This window comes from Tyto alba, unplaced genomic scaffold (assembly GCF_018691265.1).
Source record: "Tyto alba isolate M040663 unplaced genomic scaffold, T.alba_DEE_v4.0 Super-Scaffold_18, whole genome shotgun sequence".
In the NCBI taxonomy this organism is placed as follows: domain Eukaryota; kingdom Metazoa; phylum Chordata; class Aves; order Strigiformes; family Tytonidae; genus Tyto; species Tyto alba.
Genome location: NW_024881280.1, coordinates 13,679,616 through 13,703,825, shown reverse-complemented (window position 1 = coordinate 13,703,825; position 24,210 = coordinate 13,679,616).

Here is a 24,210-nt window from a genome sequence, read left to right as displayed (position 1 = left end):
AGATTCTCAACAAGTAGCTCCTGCCGCTCACTCTAGAAACCGCTGGATGCTGAATAGTTTGGAAAATTTGGCCGCTGCCTTAGCTGTCTGAAAGGGAATTTCTGGTACTCTGTGGGAAACCTGGCCTTTATTTTTAATCATTTATGAAGCATTAGAAAATGTCGCAGAAGTTCCCTCTATGCCAGGCTGCTACAAATGGTGGGTCTTCACTTCCAGGATGGGTATAAGTGCTGCTTTAGTACTGCATTGGGGTCTTTGTAAATCAAATGATCTTCATAGAAAGATACCTGGTGAGCCAGTCTCTTCTTTCCAAGGCTTGAAGGTCTTTGTAAAAGAAAATTTAGCACCACAGTTTCACTGTCAGAGATGGCAGATCACAAGATAAAGAGAACCAAATTGCAAATAACTTTTATGTTTGGTGGTGTGGACTTATTTTGCACATACAGGGTATTGCCAGAGAATGAATACCCTATGAGTTATCCAGTCAGACCTGAGCAATCATTTAATTTGTCTTATGACTGTTTCAAAATTACTGTTAGGTTTCATAACATCTTTTATCATTAATCACAAGAACTTGCAGATACAGTTTACTTTAAAATGCTGCTGGTGATGACTATATTAGAAATGCAAACCTTAGTCATTCAATCAGTTGATCTATAAGGAAAGAAAATTTTTCTTCTGCTAGGGTGCAGAATGAAAATCTTAGTCTTTGGATCAATATATAAAGTTCAAATACAAAAGGCAATGAAAATTTAAGAACTTGATTTTAAACTCTAGAAATTTTCTTTCCAGAACATATTTAATCAGCTATGATCTGTAGTGACTTTGTAAGGTGTTCTGGTTCACTGAAATTACAGATGAAAATGTGTACTTGCTTATCTGTCTTCCTTCATTGCATAATTCTTCATTGTAAGCAATTTTCACAGTTTTAAATTGATCATTGATAAAGTTTCCAACACTTTCAGAATTTAAGGAAAGAGACTATCCATAGGGAGGAGTTATTTAAGGCCGCAGAATAAACCCAAGTCATTCTAAAACTTTTGTGATAGATAATCATATTTATAGGACTAGATAATATAGTGTCTGCATTTTGTTGACAAAAATTGTATTTAGTCTCAGCCATAACCAAAGTGACAAATTCTGAAAGAAAGATTGTATAAACATACATGATGAAAACAGAACACAGAATAAACTGAAATATGTAGTCATCAAAGGTAGAATAGGCCAGACAATACAGACTCTTTCTTTGAAATTATTTTCTCCGCAAATAAAGTAGACCATATGTCTAGATTTCAGTATAGTGTTTGATAAAAGTACATTTATTAGTTCAGATGGAAAACTGTGTATTTGATTTTCTAGACAAATGGAGTAGGCCTTATATCTCTATGTTTAGATTTAATACTTCAGATTTCAGTAAAGCATTTAATGCAATTACACATTTAACCATTAAGTTTGCAAGATAGGTGAAGAACTAACAATGGTAGTATTTAAAAGGGGGGCAATGGACAGTTCCTTAAGGACTATTTAGTACAGTGTTTTATCTGTGATGTTGGCAGAAAAAGTCTGACACAAGGTTATAAGCCATCATAAATGCAGAGGAGGTTGGGTACAGGAAGAATGGATGACCTCTGGGACTGAAATAATAGAAATGGTATAAACTCAACAGCAAAAATTGAAAGGTCCTGGATACAAACACAAAAAGAATGTATTCTATAAAATAAGAAATCACCAGTTGCTAGAGACCTAAAGACACAATGTGCTATTCAATAACAGAATGAGTATAACTGTTAGTGTAATGCAAAGTGGAAAAGACAGATCAATCCTAGTGTTATCTAGGAAAATGTTTCCAGAGCAGAAAGAAATGTATCTGAGCTGGAATCCTGCACACAGTTCTGCCATCTTCCTTTAAGAATAATATATTTTAACTATAAAAGGAAAAGTGAGAACAAATGGGATGATCAGAGGATAAAGAGTGCATCCTATGGGTAGAGACAATAAGAACAACCACTGAATGAGGAATAATTACATGGGACTTGGTTCCACTAAGTCCAAATGAACACACACTCATGCCATGAGACACTTCTGAAAATATTTTCTGTTATTCCTGCAAGTACAAAAATCTACACAGAAAGGTAAAGAGCAGCAAACTCTGCTCTCATTGCCACAAAGGCAATAAAATATATGGAAACCCATAAAAACTGTTATGGCTTTGATGTTCATATGAGTTAGTACTATGTATGAAAATCTATGAGGAGGTACATTTGTTCTGATATTTTAAAATGGTGTTCTGTAACCACACAAAGCTATGAAAGCCATTCATTTATTAGTTCAATTTTGATCTAATTTTCTGCTGAGCAAGATAACATCTCACACAAAAGGCTCTAAGGCATCACACTAAATAAATTGTTCTCAGTTCTTAAGAAAAGCCTTTCCACAGTACATTTTAGCAGCACTAGAACTTGCACTTCTACTGACAACTAACTAGTGAGCAGCCATCATCACACTGGAATCATGTTTTCTCTAAATTACTAGCTTTCTTTGCTCCATGACTAAGTACTGTACAGATAAATTCCAGGTCAGTGTTTGCATGAAGAGTGGAAGAAGATACTAGTTACTTTGGTGACCAATGAAGCAGATGTTCATGACAGTGTGGCAAATGGAATATATTTCCAATATGTGCTAGAAAAAAAAAAAAAAAAAAAAAAAAAAAAAAAGAAGGAAGCTTGTTAACTCGTTAAAAAGTGAGAGTTATTCATTGATTTACGGTGGCTAATTAAAGACCTAAAGACTAAGTCATACTAAAGGATATCTTGATTTATTAGCTTTTGAATAGGCAGGCTGTTAAGAAAGTCTTTGAAAAAGGAGGCTCAAGCCTTTTAGAAGCAGGAAAGAGCTGATTAAAGGGCTTCATGAGGAAAGGTGGGTTGTTGACTTTATTTATCTTTCTGATATCTTTTTACTTTACTGACTTTTTTTTTTTCCTGTGCTTTAGAAGACTACAAAATACTATGTTTAACCAACTCATAATAGGTAAGTTAAATGAAGAAATCACTAAGTAAACACACAAAAGTACTTCAGAGTCTGCACTTATATGAAACTAAAATGCATACTTTTGAGATTGCCATTTTAGTACTGATTTTATTGGCAAATGTAGCCTGATGAGCTACATCAAAAAGACAAGAGCTAGGATAAGGCTTGAAATACACACAGTAATAGTTTCCCACTGTTGCAGAATACACAAATGGTTGTTTTTATCTAAGTATTGTATTTATTTTTCTGTGTCTAAATTTCTTTTGGTTGCAGAAAGTATATATAATCTGAAGAGAAAACAAACATAGAATTTGCCTTAAAAAGATGCTGAAATCTTCTGTTCCCTGTGTCCAACCATGGTCCTAGTTCTTTTTTTCTGCTTCACATTACCAAGCAAAGACTTGATAGTTGCCTGTTTCTGTCCAACCACTGAATATTTTTTAAAAGATTCATTAGCAATTTTTTTTTCCCTTGCATTGAATTATTGCAAAAAATTTTACAATCCAGTTTGGATTTTCTTTTTTTAAATGGAAGGTGACCAGTAACATAGAGACACTGTGATTGTAAAGTATGTATATGGAAAGAGATAATGTTACAATTTCTTCAGCTCCTGGAGTATCATGTGTATTGTCTGATTATCAAATTACCAAGGAACTTTGATTCAGTTTTGGAAACAGTGGTAAAGCAGTCATTGCTTACAAGGACTATGCCTGTGTTTTTAATATGTAGCATACTAGGCTGAAAGAACATTATTTTTCCAAGAAGGCAGGAAGATGAGTTTCTTTAATGAAAATACAACATTTTGTAAGTCAAACATAAAATGGCAGTGTAGAGAATCTGTTTACTTTAGCTGGGAAAGGCAAAATTTTGGAAGACTGTGACTTAAATGAAATCTGTAACAACATAAGTCATACTCTGTCACCACTTTTGACAATTTTTTTTTGTTTTTATCAGAAAGTATTTTTATTTGAAAATTCATTCAAAACCACCAACTAATATCAGTGTACTATAAAAACTATATAGTGTCCTTATCCAAAGTAGCCCTATATTATAATTAATTTTGCAATATTGCAAATCCCAATCTAAGATTTCATTATGCGTTTCAAACTGAATGTTAATTACATTAGTATATAGATAATGTATAGTAGACTCACTATATCTACAAATAATATTTGATATGCTATCAAATAATGTATATATTAACTATATAGTGTATATTAAAATTATTTTTGGCATTTTTTAATTAACGAAGAACTTCAAGAAATCATAAAACATTTTTGGTTTAAGAATAGCTTTCTAAAGTAATGCACAGAGATTTATAATTAATGTCTAGAGCAATGGAAATCTATTTTCCTACTATTTTGAGGAATCTTCTGACTATGAAAGCAATGCAGCTTCCTCAGCAAGAGAAGGATTTAGGGATTACACAGAAGCACAGGGTAATTCTGGCATGAATCCTAGACACATGCGGATTCCTTGAATCACAGTGTACTCAGTAAAGATCTGGTGTCAGTCCTGGATCAGCCTCTAGCCTGAAGACTTCTCCCTTTTCAGGAAACTTGAAGAGATTCAGATAAGTCTAGCTAACAGATAAAAGAAGACTTCACAAATGGTGTCTGCCGTCTGTCCCTTCTCACCCCTTACATGATACCTTGTTGGCTACTGCAAGGAAGATTTTTCTTTTGCAAAAATTTTGAGGATATGGTACATGTCTAAAACTGTGGTGAAAGAATCAGAAAGAAGAAAAAAAAAAAAAAAAGATTGTCTAGAAACTTATTTTAAGACTTCATATGTAGAAGCTAAAACTAGTATTAAAGTACTTCACATCAAACACCTCTGGATATCACAGTTATAAAGAAATAGAACAAGTCTCACTTCTTCCTGAAAACAAAATAAATCAAGAAAAAATCTTGAAAAATATTTATTTCTCTTTTCCTAGGTAGACAGTGTAGTCAAGTAACAAAAATCAAACAACGAAGTCAGAAGGCCTACAAGTGATTCTTTCTGATTCTTCAAAGTTCTAACAGTTGAGACATTTGTTCAAGAATCTCCAAGGAAACAAAGCTTCTCTGTAACCATATTCCAAAATATAAAAAATTCTAGTGCTATGTTTTAAATTAAAGTATGTACTGCAAGCATAGCTTAAATGAAAAATACAGCCATAGAAGTCACATGTCACTAATGTTTTCACTTTCTATAATTTATATATCCTAAAATTATAAATAAAAATAACTACTCTTAGAAAGATTGGGATTTTAATTTTTATTTGCTGTTAGGAGTGCTTAGCATTTTTAATCTGTCCTTTGTAAATACATAAATTAACCAGTAATACTTTCCCTTCCATATTTGCACAAATCAGTGCATATTTGCAGCAACTGTTTCTAAATTCACTGTACATTCTGCATGAGTGAATGAACAAAGTAATTCGGATAATATTTGACATTTAGATATTCCTTTACATCCCCATGATGTTTTATAAATATTAAGTCTTTCATGTACATGAGGAAACATTCTTTTGTCAGCTAGCTTTCCATTAGAAAGGCAGCTACATTTTTACAAGGTTCCTAGTACCAAACTACAATAACCTATCTGCCTGCCGAACAACCTAACTGTCTTAACATATCCACTTATTTGGAAATGTAGCCCACTGTAAGTGCTGAAGGCTTCACTGATGTAGCATCTCACACTGAAAGAATTTAATATCTGCTTGGCAACCAAAAGGTTTTCTTGGCTCTCCATCGGTCATGCAAAACTGAATTAAAGGTGGTAAGCAGTGGTCCGTAGTTGCCCATAAGAGAAGATCATTGTTATCTTAAATCCAAGCTGTAAAAATTGTAGATTTACTAATTTCTGTAGTAGTACTTGAGAAAAATCAGGCACTGTAGCTGTAACTGGTACCATACCCATACTTGAGATTACCCAAGCTTTTTCCAGCAATCCTCTGTAGTCCAATGTGCATTTTTGAGTTTTTCTACTTTTGATCCCTTCACCAACACTTGCCATAGGACATTAAATAATAGCATTCAGTGGGACTATCCACAGGCAGCATTACAATGCAAAAGAGAAATGGATATCACAAGTGGAGATATTGATTTTACTGATTTTTACCAGGTTACACTATATAACCATACTGAGAATGTTATCTGATACCCAGAAAAGGACAAGTATAAATTATTCAGAATTTAGAAGTTTATAATCTGCTAGCTCCTGGGAAATTTTGCCAGCTGAATTCTTCTTTGAAAACTACTTTGAGCAATATGGAAACTTTAATTAATGTGAGGATGATTTGTATATACAGATGAGGGAACATCTCTCCAGCTTCACATGTCAATCTGGCCCATGAATTCATACTACTTTTTCCAACTCAGACAAGACAGGAATGACCATATTAGGAAAAGGCAGCCTATGCCTGTAGACCATCTGAATCTGTCTTTACAGCTAACAGAAGCGTCATTCCAGAAGACTGTTTGTGCAGAGAGACAGTGTAATACTACCTCAGATAATTGCCATTCTACCATTTTTCTATTCACATTCTGGGATTGGTCACCAGGACGCGAGCTGTTCTTGGCTATGTGATCCCATACCATTGCATACTGACACATGCCAGTTCAGATTTACACAAGGAAATCTTTGTGGTTAGAACCTGAACTTCTGTGGATTAACCTACCACTATATTTAAATCACTGAAAATCAAAACCCTACTCCTCATGCCTGTGGGAAGAGAATAACATACATCTTGATTTTGTTGCCTTTGTAATAACTATAGTTCCTTGCAGGCTTACAAAGAAAAACAGTCACCTAATAATCTTGCAGATTAAAAGCAGAGGCCTATGGTAATGAGCAGGGAGAGCCAAATTCTAGTTGCATTCTTAATTATGCTTCATTTAATGATTTCAGAATACAGCTCAAGGTGTGATTCATCTCACCTAATTTAACCATCTAGAAGCTAGGGCATCTATTTTACAATAGTGAACTAGACTACCTCTAAAGTAAATTTAGAAAATTAAAAGGATCTTCTAAATAGTAACTAAAACAGGGATGGTAAGAGCTGCCTAGATATGCATCTCTCTTTCCACTAGTGAGTAGGATTAGTTGGCTCAATAAATCAGATACCCTTTTTTTCAGTCTTTACTAACCTACTCTGTATCTAGGCCTTCTCAACAGTCAAAAGAGGAAGATAAACATCTTCAGCATATGACTTTTTCTTCAAAACTGATTTTGGAATAGGATAAATCACTTCTGGAGTTGCCTCTGTATCTCCATTGACTAGAATAACCAACCTGGAAAAAACTCCCATCAAAAGTAACTCAAGCTACCTAGGATAAATGTCACCTGTGGACGCTTCTATTGGAACTAGTTAAAGCAAACAATTGCAAATTGTTTTTTAGTTAAATTTAAGTGTTCAGTTTGATCAGTGTTAACTAGCAGTATTAGGAGATCATTTGGGAGTTATTATCAATTTAGAAGTCAAATGAATATGGACTGTCCTATCTGTTTAAGACCAACATAAACAACTCATTAAAACGCCTGCTAGTATGTGATTATTAGTCCAAATTGAACATCTGGGTAAAGTATTCAGAATTTGCATTGTAATGTCTTCATTGGTAGGTTTTATGTCTCTACTATTTTTATCAGAATAAACAAACTCCTTCTGCTGTTTTGTTCTATTTTCTGATGGAACTACAATTCTGTGATACAGCAGTAAATTAGACAATACCAGTGCTGAATTGCAGCAGCGCAAATATTTTACTTTACCTTAGAATTCAGTGACTTATTAAGACACATTCTATGTATCCGAACAACTGTTCTTCTTCAGAGATACTCAGTCTTTAATTTTGGCATGGATACTGAAGTTTACATAGATGAACAAGCTGAACAAATACACAGTGTGAGCAAAGCTCATTTTGCTAAGAATAGGGATTAAGGTGGCACACACTGACGCTACATTACATACTTTTCTTTTAAGAGAAGGGACAATCTGTTCATGAACATAATAAAATGGAGCCATTAAAACAAATGCAAATTTTATAGAGGAAAATTTCACATAGACACTGTTCCTTCCAACCACTTTGTTCATCTGACCATTCTCATTTGGCTTTTCATTTGTATGTTTTAAAGAAGTTTTTATTGTTGCATAATGACTGCTATGTGAAGAATGGTCACACATACCTAGGCAATGAAAAACTGAAAGGAAAGATGCAGATCATTTACCAAATACCTAGACTGTGAGTCAATATATTTTTGGATGCTTCAAGTTTTACCAGTGTGTGTGATGGAAATTATGAAAATTGAGGACAGCAAGGCTACTGCTGGTAAATTATGGCTTAGAATTAAACCAAATGATTCAAACCTTAAATCAGTAAAATAGCAAAGAAAGAGACAGTCATACAAAGCCTGAAGCAATCAAAAAAATAAACCATGGATTTGAAAAGGAGTTTGTTTGCAGCAGTTGGATTAAAAAAAACCCACAATCTATAATCTTAGTTTTTCAGAAGTTGTCTGAAAGTCTATTTAGTGACCAAAGAGACCTGTCTAATTCATTCACCATTTTTATCACTTGACGTGTTATGCTGTGTTTCACAGCTGGAGAGTAAACATGCCAAAAGTTGACATTCTAGCTCTGAAAATATTTAAGTCCCAGACATATTTTTTGAGCAAATTGTAAATTTGGCTTCTCCATTTAAGAAGATACCAAAGGGCATGTGGCTCGGCCAGTCTCCAAACTGGCTGTGATACCTAGGAGGAGCTTACCTCAAACTGATTCTTTCATACGGTCAGCAGGCAATCCGAGAACAGTAGTAATATTTTTGGAAATCCTGGTTTTGATCCATCAGAGAAAAAAAAAAGGTAATGAGTTTAGCAGTGGTAAATCAAATGGTGCTGGAAAGATATCCACAAACCAGTTCAGTGTGGAAATATTTTCTTGTTGGCTTAAACACTTTAACTTTTATTGAAAGGGAAAAAATATATAACCATTCATTTATACCATAAAAGGAAAAACTACAAAATCAGTGAATTTCAGTCTCAAGGCATATCAATTGCTCTTTACAATATAACATGCTAAATCACTCATTTGATTAAAGAGTGGCTTTTATGAAATAGTTAGCAATTATCACAGCCCAGGCTACACTTTACAGCAGGAAGAGGACTAATTCCCACAACAATGCATGTGAGGGCTCAGTTTTATGGTTCTAATTGCATATCTTCCCCCCAAAATACTGACAGTTAAAAAGTAAGCAAAAGAATGCTTAATCTATGTTTCAGAATTCTATATGGCCAGGTAAAAGTTCATTATATGTCTATTTCAACCATTGTAAAGAACCAAAACCACCTATGTAAATTTAAAAAATAATAAGTGCAATATATCTGAAAGATGCAGAATCACTGAATTCTGGTGAATTAAATCCCCTGAACTGTCTGAATTCAAATCATCTGAAGGAAGTGGTAAAGAGAAAAATCAAAACTCTCAAAAAGATTGGGCCAGAAATTTCTACCAAGGAATGGAAGAGGACAGTGTCAACATGCAGAGTCTGTACTGTCAACTTTTTCATGTGCCTGATTACTTAATATTATCAGTGAATATCTATCAGCAAGTGTACATGAAGATTTTTTGCATATTTTCAATATTTTTTATTTTTACTCTTTCCAAATCTGAGAGGCCAGAGAAGTTCAGGTAGGGAACAACTGTCCAAATTCTTCAGTGACCTTCTATTTATTCAATCCAACTCTCCCTTAGCCAACATAAGAACAGAACATCTACTGGGTCTGCAGAACAAGAGGTGTGTTCGTGATAATGAGCTGGGACAAACAATGTCAGGGCACAACTGGATTTCCAAACGAATTTGTCCTCTGCAACACAAGTTACGCAGATTGTGACAGCATCAGCAGGTTCTTAAAATGCCAGAAAGATTTAGTAAGAACAATAGCAATACCTGAAAATTATCACTTGCATTCCTTGCTACCACCCACCATAATCCAGATTCACAGACTAGTGGTGATTTTAAACCCAAAGCTCTCACCCAGACTCTAGCTGTAGTGCTGGGTTTTTTCTTATTTCAGCCAGTGTTCTAACTTGGCATTTCATATGCAATTTCTTCATAGGAATTTTAAGATCAGATGATGTGAAAATTTTATTATTCAAATAAAGATTCTAAATAAATTTGTCCAAAATACCTTTATCTGTGGTTCTGGAATGGAACAATAATCAGTTTATCACTGGAATAGCTATAAGAGCATTAGAGTTACTGATAAAGCTAGACATTTGACGAAAATGTATTTTGAATACCATATGCTAAATATAGAAACCCTATTTCCAAAAGTGTTTCATAACCATTGTCTTCTCCTTCAGGTTTTCCCCAGAAACTGGTATTCAAGGCCAGTTTTGACAGTGATTTTCAAATTCTGTAACTTGCCTAACAGGAAGCATAATGAAGCTTTTAACTCATTTCAGAAAGGAAGACTTGTCAATATGATATAGTCATGATTTTCAATTCTGAATGGTGTTTGCCAGGTGCAATCTAATAGACTTTTTCAGTTGCCTTGTGATTTACACTCATTTGTAGTATTTTTTTCCATCGACTATAGTCTTCCTTCTGTCCTACTAGAATAACTCAGCAGAAGGTAGGAATGCTGTAATGCTCCATTTTATTTACTCTCATACACTGGTATTTTGTGGGTTTCTTCATCTCACCAAATTTTAACTTTTCCCTTACATGCAGTAATATAAGTGATATCAGTAAGTGACAGATTCATGCACTGCAACACATTGAATACAAAGTGTTACTAATATTTTTCAAATCATTAATTTTCTTTCTAAAATTCTGTCCAGGCTCACATATTTACTGGGAAGGAAGAAAAAAAAAAAAATAGAGAATGCGTGAATGAATGAACAAACAAAAGAAAGAATGACAGTTGCAAATAGAAGACATCTGAGCTGAATTTTTTTAGGGTAATTAGAGAATTTGATACCTGTGAGAAACAGGTCACATCAGTATTACCTACAGGTGGCTCACTGTAGTGTATTTACACTATCAGCACTTCTCTAATATTACTGTAGATTTTCTGGGAAGAAAAGCAATAAATTAAAGAATCTTACATTAGGCAAAAGAAACAGAGTACAATAAACTTGTCAAATCAATCCCCTGTTCTGTTCATCTCAGATCCTGAAGGTAACTATTATCTATCTCTTTTCTAAATCAGCATGCCATCTGGAGCCCTGAGCAGACAAAAAAAATGCATTTTCTGTTCTGTTGTAGAGGCACTATTCACATCGCTATAAAGTAATCTCAACAGTTTTATTTTAAATCCCCTTAGAACAGTTGACTGTGAATATACTGACTGTAGATAAAAATAACATACGAGTTTTTGAAAAATGCCATTATATTTATTCTTATGTGGTTATGTAGTTATTAAACGTAAATAATTTAATTTGGGTTTAGTTAATAAAGACAGAGATTTTGTCAAGATCAGTGGGCTTTGTTCCATTCAAAGTTTAATAAATAGTTTTTTAATTGGATATTTCTGATCATTCTCCCCAATATGCTTTATTCACTTAGAGGAGATTGAGCTTTCATTAGACGATTTTTTTTTCTTTTTTATTATTTTACATTAAGCTAGCAACTGCTTTTCTAAACAGATTTTTTTTTTTTTAGGAAATACATTCAATAATATATTTCAACTGCAGTACTAATCTATAATTTCACATTTAGTTCAGTATGAGATTAGACATTTTCTTACAGGAACTGCTCCAAACAGCCATGTACACAAAATAAGTATGTCAGTCATAGTGTGAATATAATCTAAAAATAGGATAAAACATTTTTAACAGCTAATTACTGTATCATACACTGATAACATTATTTGGTTTACTTCTTAATTAATTTTGGTCATACTATAAATTCACTAAACATACTGCAACATAATCTGAATGGCACTATGAAAAAAAAAAGTACAATCAACTATTTCTTAATATGCAAGCCCAGCAGCCACTCAAAATATCTGCTATAGGCATGTTACAATCACAGGGATTAAAGCATGGTTTCAGTAATGGAATTTTGCACTTTGAAGTTAGGCATGGCAACAACTTTCTGATCATATACATACCATTCAAAAAGACAATTGTGAACAGAGCAGTGAGCCCAGGATCCTATGCACCCCATCCCTATGGGGCATAGCTTGAATAACATCTGCAGAGGGTAACCCTGCATTTTCCTGTGGGTACATTCTGGTCACAGCTGACCTGTTCTGGCTGGTTTCTTCTTTGCCCCCAGTATGGTCCCCAGGGTTACCTCCAGTGACCTCTGTAGGCATGTCTGCGGCAGTCTGGACCAGGAGTGCCACTAGCACATTGGGCGCCGTGTCTGCATTCTGTCCAGCACAGGAGCAAAAGCCCTGAACAAAACTGCTGTGCCAGCCAGCCAGCATGCTGACCAGAGAGCAGCTCTTCATCAGTAAGAAATAGGAAAGGAAGAAGGAATTGCCCAAACGTACAGAAAGGTACTTTCAACTGCTTGAGATCCACATCTGCAATTCTATCCTGAGAGTAGCTCCCTACAAGCTTTCTTCAACGTTACTCATTCATCTAATGAAACACATCACATGGCCCCACAAACTTGTCCTTCCAATAAATACTTACTGACAAAAACACCTGAAAAGGACAGACTCATCTCAGTGCTCCCAGGGAAGAACTCCCAATAGATTGTGGAGTTTTATTCCCCTCTCACTTGTTATCTCTTCGTCTGTCCTGTCCCACACACCTCTCTAGACCTGCCCTTTGAACTTTCCTTCATGTCCTTAACTCCAGCTTCAAACACTAATATTCATTGAATATTCCTTTTTTATATATATATTTCTAGAAACGTAAGATACGTGTCCAGACTAATGAGTGAGCTGAAACTAGGTCTACTATTGAAGGCTGAGCATTGTAATCACCATCATAGAATCATCATCCTAGAATGTTTTCAGTTGAAAAGGACCTTAAAGATCATCTAGTTCCAACCCTCCCTTAGCTGATAGAGAGAGGAGACTTTTATATTATTGCTACAGTGACATCTACTAAAAGCAGTAACTACTGATGCCATCTGCAAAGTATCAGATGCTGTCCCTGAATTTGAACACAGCCAGAGTTTCAGTGGGCACTCCATGGGTTCGGTTTGGACTTGGGTACCCAGGATTAGGCAGGGATGCACTTTTGGATTCTTAGTGTCTTAGAATAAAACAGTTGTCCAGGACACTTACAGAAATTAAGAGTCATGTACGAAGTGTCACTCACAATATCGCATGAGCAGAACAGTTCAGTGCTGTGTAACACTTCATGCAGAATAATTTGATTTCACAGCTAGTCAAAATGACATTGGAAATCTTTGCACTAATCAAGTGGAACAGATACTCTAAAATCATCTACTCACTAGTCAGCTCAGCATCTATATTCTAGACACCTGTGAACATGTATCTTCATCTCTAGCCCTTTCATTTGAATATTTCAGGTTTACAGAATTATGGTAATAACACCAGATGAATGCTCTCAGGAGTTGATTTATGTTTAATGTCCTTCAATTGAACTTCAGAGATGAGAAAACACTGCACCTCATTACAAAAGGCATTGCCTAGTACAAATAGACATAAGAATTTCCTTGGCATTTCAAAGGAATATTAGAATCAGAAGCACCTTAAATCAGCACTTGAATGGCAATTTTTAACTTGCATAGTTCAGATGTTTCCCCTGGCAACATTTCCCTAATGTCATTATCACTTACTAAAATTCAATACCATCTACAACTTGAGCCTGAATTCCTAACACACAGCACCAGAGAGGTAAATATGCCAGATTAAAGAGTAGCATGTTTTGACAATTATGAAGACAAATGTTTCTCTTTTGCAATGAGGAAGTCTCAGAAAATATGTAAATACTTAGGCAGTTAAATTGTGTGCAGCTTACAAGGGAAATAACTTAAATACACAGCCCTAAGCTATTGCAATGTCTTTGATTATGTATAGCTCTGTCAAACAAAACAAAAGGTATTCGGCTACTTCTAAGAAATTTCATACTCATTTCTGACCTGAAGTCATATAACTTTGGGTTCTCTGATCCTCTCTGATCTCTAGCTCAGCGCATGTGATTAAGTAGCTGCACAGGAGACCTCACATGTTTCTCAAAGTAACAAAGAAACAGTATTTTTTTGAGTCAAGATTCAATCCGTCCCTTGTGAAACTATGCTCCTGAGGGTGTAAAACTTCTGCTAGAGCCCAACTGTTGTCCTAACTCTGGTATAAAGGTGCTTGAAATTTGCTTTCTGCTTATTACAATCTGTTAATCTAAAGTCTCACCACAATTTTAACTGGTTACAATTCATTTTTTCTTTTTAGGCTGAACTTCTTCCCTAATTTCTCCACTGAATTCTATCATATATCTGTGGTGGCTATGGTCAGAGTTATTTTAACATACATGGATAAAGGAAGTGGAAGAGGTCCCTTTTAAAAACTAAACCCAAAGGTGACAATATAGTATTTCCTCAGAATGTGTATATCACTGTTTTTTCATGTTCATAGGTACATGCTACTATAACATCACTTCATATTAAGAACAGCAAACTGAAATGTAAATAGCTACATGTCATCTTTTTTTATTGTAATTTTTTGGAGAAATTAAAGAAAAATGATGAAATACTAATTCACACTTCATATCAACTTGGCTAGGGATCAAGTAAGTGTTCAGTCACAATTTGCACTACTTTTGATTTTGTTTGTTGGATTCTTTCTGGACTTTTTCTTTCATTGTTCAGTAGAAGAACTATTAAATTTATTATTATTTTCTTCCCTCAGGTAAATTCAAAGAATATAAGAGACGTAAATCTAAAATGTTATACAAGAATGTGTAAAGGTAAGGCTAGTTGATACAAAGACAACAGATGCCTTCATGTAAGAAATATAAAGCAGAGAGTCAGATAAGGAACATATTAAGTAAAGGGAACTTAGAAGGAATTTATTACATTCTTTTTAATTATTTTTTTCCTAGACAGGGCTGTTGAAATTTTACAGTGTATCCTTAATTGTCTGTACAGGGTTGCTGTACTGGGTCAGAACAAAAGCCATTCTTACTCAATGTGTTCTAGTAGCAATTAGCGGTAGGAAATGTTAAGTAGTGGTCAAACCTGATAGTTCAAAAGAGGCCAGACTGCCACAGCTCCACATCCCAGGTCCAACCAATGATGAAGCTGAGCACGTATTGCCAATGGGCACACACATACAACGCACGCATGTACATATACACATAGCCGGCTGCACAGATCGGTACAGACAGAAACACTCAGAACTCATGCAAGAGCAAACAGCACAGTGGCCTTATCCAGGTGTTCCTCTCTGGCTGATCAGGATAAAGGTCCATGAGTAGCAAATATACACGTATGTACAACACCGATCCCTCCAGCAGCTAAGTTCAGACGCCCGGACTGCACACTATCTGGCCCCTGGATCCTTGGTTTCTCCCATTGCCGGTACCTGTACCTACGAGCTGCCTGAGGTTGCAGCTCCACTCCAGCTGCTGGCCCAGACCCCTCCCTCTCTCAGAAGCACACGAGCCCCTCACACACACACAGACAAACAGGCCTCCCTGTTGACCTCCAGACTCCATGATCTCTTCAGCGCTTGGCCTGGATCCCCTGATCCCTTCAGTAGCCAATTCCTCCAGGCATCACACTCACAGAAACACACACACACACACCTGGCTCTCAAACCACTTCACCTACTCGCTGACTAGATCAGCTTGATATTCACTAGTGATCACAGGCCAACGTAAGCTCTCCCTCCCGTTTCTGGCATCCCAGATGCATGGGCCCTAATGACCCACAGTCCTCACTGCAGCTGCGAGACTTAGGCCTCCATACACACATGTGGAACAGAGAGGAAGAGCGCCTCACCCACAAAAAGAGTCAGGAATGGAATTTAACCAGTAGAAGGGACAGAATGAGCTGACCAGGTGCAGGACACGGCCAGACAAGCATACTGGCCAAATGCCAGTTTATAGATGTCCTTTATCTCCTTTTTTCTCTAGTCTTTCATACTTGTTCCTTCCCACAACACCTTGAATTCTCCCTTTGCCCACCTTTAGCACCTACCCTAAGCACTTCATAATGAGTTTTGTACAGTCCCCAAATGCTCAGTTCCCTGCATCCCACAATGACTCCCACGCCCCTGGGCTGAACCCCCTCAGCCTGAAAGGAGACCCGGAGAGCCTCTCCCACAGACTCACCGATGGGGCACCCCTGGCCCGTGGGGCTGAGGCTCCCCTGTGACAGCCTGGGGACAGGTTGGGGCAGGGGCTCCTTCCTCTGAGCAGGTTATTGTGGTTCCCACACCTGCTGTCATGTCTCTGCTCTTCTGTGTTCATGGAGAAGAGCCTGTAATCACATTACCTAGCAGTAAATAGGACAAGTTTAGAGTGATCCTTCCTCCCGTCCACCCTTGCAATTTACAGAAATCACTGATAGAGGCTTTTCCTGAGACAAAGGTTGCTTTTAAGTCATATTATTCAACTACCATCTATACTCCTTTTCTCCTTGAAGCCACTTCTTGTTTTTCTCTGTATAATACCCTGAGGAAATGTATTCCACAATGTAATTACATATTGTGTGACACAGTACTTAGTTTGTTTTAAACAAGCTGTCCACACACTTCATTGAGTACCCCCTTAGTAGTCAGGCTCAGTGAAGAATGAAATGTCATTCTTTATTCTCTCTTATTCATTGACTTGTACCATACCTCTATCTGTTGTCTTTTTTTAATACTGACAGTCCTTGCCTACTCAGCATTTCCCTCTACTAAAGCTGTTCCATTCCTTGGTAAACTCTCTCTGCTGATTTCTTTGGGTTGCTAATTTTATTATATTCTTGTGTGTCTTAAACTGGCTGCATATAGTATTTAGGATCTAGGTGAACCATGAATCTGCATACAAATATAATGTTTCTGTTTTATTTCCTCTTCAAAAGTCTTACTTATCTTTCTAAATATGGAAGGATGTGGAACTAGTGACTGCAGAAAATAGCCCATAATATCCCAGAGAAATTTCTCCTGAATGCTTTGTATCTCACGAATGTAGTCACTATCTACTAGAATCGATATGACCAAAAAGCGGCAGTGAGAGACAAGTAGATACTTTCTCAGCAATTTATACTCAACAGACGTCCATAACCTGGAAAAAAAATACAAGCCCTAATTCACTGCAATGTAATTAATGTAAATTGAATTCTTGAGCCTGTACCTATCTGTAAATTCTGTTTACCTCATAGACGTAATTTAAGGAGCACTCTGACAGTCCTGCTATTTCAGAGTCACTCCAGCTTTAGGTTTAGGTTATAACATCTGCATTTCTGTATAAGACTCTTCAGTGTCATTTATTAATGTGACTACTTTCTGGCTGGTACTGATTGCTCACAGATGCTTTGTGACTTACAGGTTTCACAAAATCAAGCTGCAACCTGCCTCCATTCCAGTATCATCGATATAATCCATAAGCCTGTCAGATCACTTAAAAAGAAACGTGTAGTGTTCCAGCTAGCTCTGAGTTCTCATCATAAAAGGGTTCCTGTAACACAGCAATGTGTCAAATGTTGCTTTGATAAGTGCTTCATACTTTGCATGTCTGACAGTACCAGTTTTATCGGTTCCTGCCATCACCCCTCCATACATATAAGGCCCAGAATGTAGAGGGTTTTTTTGCAGGGGATGGACAAGATTGGCAACAGGAAGCAATGGCTCCATTGTCAAACCTTCTTTAGAGGCTGGATCTTCAGTTCAGTCTTCTGAGACACTTTTTCAGTGGTTCAGATTGGACATTCATTAACTATTTGGAAGAGCTGACATGACCTGATGGATAAAGTATTCCTTCTCTACAACAGCTAACATTCCTGAATGCACATTTATTCTCCTGTCCAAGCCAGCAAACTGAGAGGGGCACAGATAGTATGAAAGGAATGTTCTAGTAAAAAAATGTCTTTGGTATAGATTCCGTTCACCTGTTTGGTGGGTTTCCCAGCCAGCATCCTCAGAGGTATTTCTGTATTTCCTCTGTGTACCATGCACACCTAGAGACAAAGGAATGCTTCTTGCCACTCAAATGGCACAGAAGACCTTCTGACATCTTCACTATTTGTGGGACCAGTTAGCAGAAGAAGTTATTACCCTAATTAATGATGTATTTATCAAGAATCTCCCCAGTGCTGAAAGTCATGAAAGAAACTCAATGTTTACTGCTCACCATTTTGAAGTTATAATTTCCAGTTACTATCATACATTGATTTTAAATATCATATTAAGTCTCTCTTTATATCCACCACATATTCATTGGTTTGTTACTTATGCAATGAGCATATCACATTTCTCACAGAAAACAGAAAGAGGAAATGTTTGTCATCACCAAAAAGAAAGCATAGCATGGTTTTATCCTTGCTCTCTCACTGTTGTTACCAGTAGTCATAACATTATCTTCAGTGCCTCTATCGCTTTCATAGATTACTTGTCACTGAAAGTGTGACTCGAGTTTGTTAATAAGAGAAGCCACAACCGCAATCAAAAATATACCAAGTATACAGTATGTTTAGAGATGTGACAGAAATTAACATCAAGTTTTTCAGATTATTTGAAGAAAAGAGTTCATGAGACACATACCTGATTTCTACATGGCTTTAGCATCATAAATGTTATCAGAAATTAGAAAATACTAAGATCTTACAAGTGGAATTTTCTCTAACATGTTTTAGGGTTAAACAAAATCTACACTTCTCAGTTTTAATTAAAGGTAGATACAGTATTACTTTCTCCATTTGGTCCAGTGAATTTCAGACTCAACACTGGCAGTCGTGTTCAACTATTAAGTGTCTGAGGGTCTGGGCAGGTAAGTTACAAGGATAAGCTAGACTATGACCTAGCTTGTAGGTCACAGATGTAGGACACTGTTTAATAGACATTTGAAAATTGCCTGTCAATATAATCTCATACAGCGTAGCCCATGGCAGGAATGAAGGAACATGTCCTTATTTTGGGTCAGAAGTTGGCAGTTATTGCACAGCCACCAACACACTGCAATTTCATACCACTGAAAATGAAATTACAGAAGCTTGAAGGAGGTTAGAAAAGCTATCCATGGCCAAATTAGGAAGTCTTATACCCTTCCTTCATTGATCACTGCTCCTTCCCTTTTCATTCTCATGGAAGATCCTCATGGATCCTTTGCTCTCTTATTATCGAGACTCTTCACCAAATAGATCCAACTAATACAACATAAAACTACCCACCTTTTTTCTTCTCTAGGTAGCCTTCTCTGAAATTATTGAGTCAGTTCCTGAAGAGGTATCATGGACATTGACTCAGAAATGGTTCAAGTGTGAGGATTTTCCCCTACAGAATCATTATCACTTCCCCTAGCATCTATCGGTATATATTTTTGATGGGTTTTGGAGATGATTCAGAGGAATAAAATTATTCCAATATTAGTAGGGTTGTATAATTAACAGCATAGTATGACTCTCCAAATTAATTCTAGTCTGGTGCTGCTGGCAAAGGGTAGCTACTAAAGCCTTTCCCTCCTAGCAAACTTTATCAATTTCTAACAGCCTCTCTCAAAAGCTTTAAGCTTTTGTCTTCAGCTGACTCATTGTTAGAGAGGGTCAAACACCCATTCATCATATTCTAGGGAGTGGAATATGACTGGAACAATTACCTTGACACAGCAGTGAGCAGACTCAAACAGAGCTCCAGAGGGACAACACATGTCTCCAGGCTGCTGGCAGTGCCGGGAGTGGAGGCCAGGGCAGGCAAGATGTCCTTGCTTGCAGGAGGTATGCCCTGGCTGAGGAGCTGTGTCACCAAGTCAAGGAACTTTGTGAATAGCTGCACAGATTGTGCAACACCAGGGAACTTCAAAAAGAGATTGACAAGATCATGACAGAGACCCTGCAGAAGAGTCTTGTATCCTATTTAGGATCCTATGGTCTGGGTAAATGGATAACTACATAGGTTAAAAAAATGGATAATTGTGCTCAATAGGTAGTGCTTACTGGACCAGTTAGAAGTGACGTACTACAAAACGTCTATACTGGGACTGGTACTTTTTAGCATCTTTATCAACAAGCTGCAGGTGAAGGAGTGTAGTTCTGTCATGTTTGCAAGTGCCATCAAATTGGGGAGAAAAAAATCCCTTGAGAGCTGGGATGCTATTCAGAGAAACCTCAGCAGGTTGGAGGAATGGACTGACAGGTACTTTATGAAATTCAACAAGGATACATGCAGGGTCCTGCACCTGGGAAGTAAAATCCCTAGCACCCATGAAGTCTGGGAATCAAATAGCTTGGAAGTAGTTCTTCTGAAAAGGACCTGGGGGTCCTGGTGAGTGGGCAGGGACAAGGTCCACATGAGCCAGCAGTGTGCTCTGGCATCAAAGAAGGTCAAAAGCACACAGGGTTCTATTCACAGGGACAGAGTCAGAAGAGCGAGAAAAGTGATTACCCCTTCTAATTAACACTTGTTATACCATATGTAGATCCTGTGTCCAGTTCTGGACTCCCACAGTTCAGGAAAGAAATTTATGAAATGCAGCAAATTCAGCAGAAAGACATCAAGATGGCTGAGGCCTGGAGCACTTAACCTGTGAGGGGAGCTGAGGGAACTGGACTTGTTCAGCCTGGAGAACAGATAGCTTTGGGGACAACCAACAGTAGCCTTACCAGTACCTACAGAGAGATTATTAAGAAATTCGAGCCAGGCTACTCAGTGTTGCACAAGGCAGATAACAAGAGCATGAACGTTGAGTTGAAAGAAGAAGAGGTTCAGACTGGATATAAGGAGACATCATGAGAACAGCCAAGTAGAGGAAGACCTTGTCCAAAGAGATTGTGATTTCTCCAGCTTTGGAGGTTTTCAACACCCAAATGGATAAAGCCCTGAGTAACCTGGTCTGACCCATAGCTGACCTTGTCACTGTAGGAGGTTGGACTAGACATCTTCTCAGATCCCTTCCAATAGGAATTATCCTATCATCCTGAATTAGCAGTCACTTGTGTGGATCAAGCAAGAAAAGAAAGGTAGGTTGTTCATTATGAGCAATAGAGTGTTCTCTCCAACAGCACAGCAAGTTTCGCTTATTTTTCCAACAACAAATAAATTGCATGCCGGACTGACTTTTCAGAGGAGAGGAAATTACACATATCACCTGGGTTTTCTTAGTGTAGCTGGTTTTAGAAGGGAAATAATCTGCCTCGTTTTTCTTTGTGCTCTAGACCCTTAAACCACATGCCTCTAAAACTGGCTTAATTTTAAGTGCTGGAGTTATACCTCTGAGGTCAAAGGGTCTGCCTTTGTGTTTAACATAAGCACAGCCCTGAGTTTTAGCTGAACTGGAAGACTCTAGGCAGTCGGTCCAAGGCAGGTGTGTTTTCCTCATCTCAGGTTCTGAAGTAAACCAAAGAAGAACAAGGAGATTTTTCTTGAAATTTAAGTGTGTGTCTGCAATCCATAGCCTGAAAAATTAGTGTCACAAGCAGCCACTTGTTTTGATTAACCCACAATTTCAGAAGAGATTATGCTTTTAGGTCACATTGCTTGAACTGGCTTGCACAAGAGTTTTAAAAATTAGATCATAGTAAATATAAATAATCAGCATTACCAAAAAAAAAACGAAAACCCACCACACTAAATCTGCTCAAATGTGGCAAATAAAATGAGTCAACCCTTGTAATCTTCAGAGTTTACATTAAGTTCTCACTCTGGCATCCCAAACAGAAAAATACCAAACAATCAAGTTCCTAAATATTGCACATGAAGTAGAGAGAGGATTTAGAAGTCTCAAACTTCAAACAATGCTGTGATGGATATGCCCAAAGACACTCCAAGATTTTACAAAACATTGCCACATCTGTGGTCTATCTCTGTTTCTCAAATGCTCCGGAAGTGATAGATACAGTTAATCAGAACTGACCATTAAATTGGCTTTACTGATTATGTTGGATTTAAAGTATTCAGTGTCAAAAACTAGGCAGGTTATCTATCCAAAACTGTATGGGAAGTAAATGTGAAAATATAAAATTCATATGATGTTCGGACAGAAGAGACTGCTATAGGTTACAATTATGTATCTGTCGGAGGAGATGATGCTGGTTTCGGTTCAGAATTATTTTATATAAATAACATTTTTCTTGGACTGGTTTGAAAGCTTACCTCTAAGTGCTGTGACTTTATTATGTTTATTACTTGCTTCACTTTCCTAGGAAGCCAAAGGGGAAAAAAACATCTATCAAAGAGAACGATTTCCAAATCAGGCCTTCTACATCCAGGCAAGCTGCATCAAAATAACAGGCCTTGAAGGCTTGGCATCTAGAGAGTGATCTGTGCTTTAAAAGTATTTGGCAGCCATGATCTTTACTGCCTGTCAGCAGGAGATCAGTGGACAGATAACCTCAAATGAGTAGCTGATTAGCCCATCCTTCAGAAGCCATCCCATAAAATTGCCAGCCTTGCCAATTATCACCTCTTTTTTTTCCCTTTGTATGAGGATGTTGAGGAGATACAGCCAGGAACCTGAAATCCAGATGTGTTTGTTCAGTCAGATTTCCTTCTGGCCTAATCAGGAAAAGATTCTTTTCATTCACCGAAAACTTGCTCAAGCACACGTGATCCCTCCTTAGTGAGCATATTGCACCACCTTAGACACTGCCTGACAGAACTGCCTGGTTATGTCTGACTTCACAGACTTCATAAATTACTACATCCACAACACGTACGTTCCATCGATTAGCTAATCTTATTGCAGGGTGTATTGCAAAACCGTTGGGAAGAGAGAAACAACTGAACCTTCACAAGCATAGTAAAAATCATCCCTCTTTAGCTGATAAATAAAAAGCCTTTGATCTTCAGACCTGCCTGAAATGAGAATGTGAGTTGGAGAAAACTGGCTAAAGATCAATCCAAACAAAATGGAAGAGAGACTAATAGGTGGGAAACATCTACCCTTAAATAACTATTAGAGCTGACTGAAATTTGTGAGACATATCTAAAGGCTATGCTGGAATGATGGGGTTTTTTCTGATTTGCCCATCCTGTGCCTAATAGCAAGTTTCTTCTTTTCTTTCTGGCATAGGGTTGGTTGAAGTGTCTTTCATCATCTGTAGCTAGTAGCCATTTTCTCTAAAGTTGTTCCCATTTCTTGGACCTCTCTCTCAGAGGGAGAATTATCCTTGCATAATTTTGGTTTCATTAGCAACAGTATTGCCTTTGAGACCTGATGGTTCTGCATCTGCAAGTGAAGGATTTCCTTTGCAGAGCTGTCAGCTCCAGAGAAGCCTTCAGCACCTTTAATTACATCCCAGAAAATATAATTTAAAAAGAGATATATTTTCATTTGAATTGTTGAAGCATCATAAGCAGAATGTTGTTTTCTCCTGTTTTTTTGATATGGTGTATAGATGTGTTGGTTATTGAAAACTAAATAATACATCTTTATTTTACTCCACTTATAGTTGTAACACATAATTTTTTGTAAACTGCAGTGATGGAAAATTATCTTATAAAATGCTAGACTAATAGCCACTAATAAAAGCCTTTGAATTTTCCTACAAATACATGCAATTCATACAAGAGATTCCAATAAACTGAAAATTTGATCTTTCTTATTTTATGCTACAGATGTTGGGACATATGTATCTCTGGCTAAAAGACTTTAAATAATGATTAAAAACCTCCCACGACATTTAAGTATTTTCCTCCCATAAGTCCACAGGCTGCAGACCAGTCTCTGGGCCAAGTTCTGAAATCCTTACTCATTTCTTCAGCAACAATGCATTCCTTCTGCTTTTGCATTCACAACTGAAAAAGGAGTCAATTTCAACACATTATAACCATGGATGAATTGAAAAAGAATTTCAGGAAAAGAAAAAAAAAAAGAGATCTGACTAGCTGTGAGCAAATGTCAAGAGGCACAGGAAACTTTAGAACATAACACACTCAAATGGATGTTCAAAGCAGCTAATTCAAATTTCATTAGTTGTCCAAGATTTTTACATTCTTTGCCTCAATTCAAAGTGCTGATTGTAGTGTCTAACTTCCATCAAACAGAGATTTTAACATGGAATGTCAATACTCTCTAGAAAAATTTCAGCTAGAAAAATTAAGCTCTTCACAGAAAAAAAGAGATCTAAT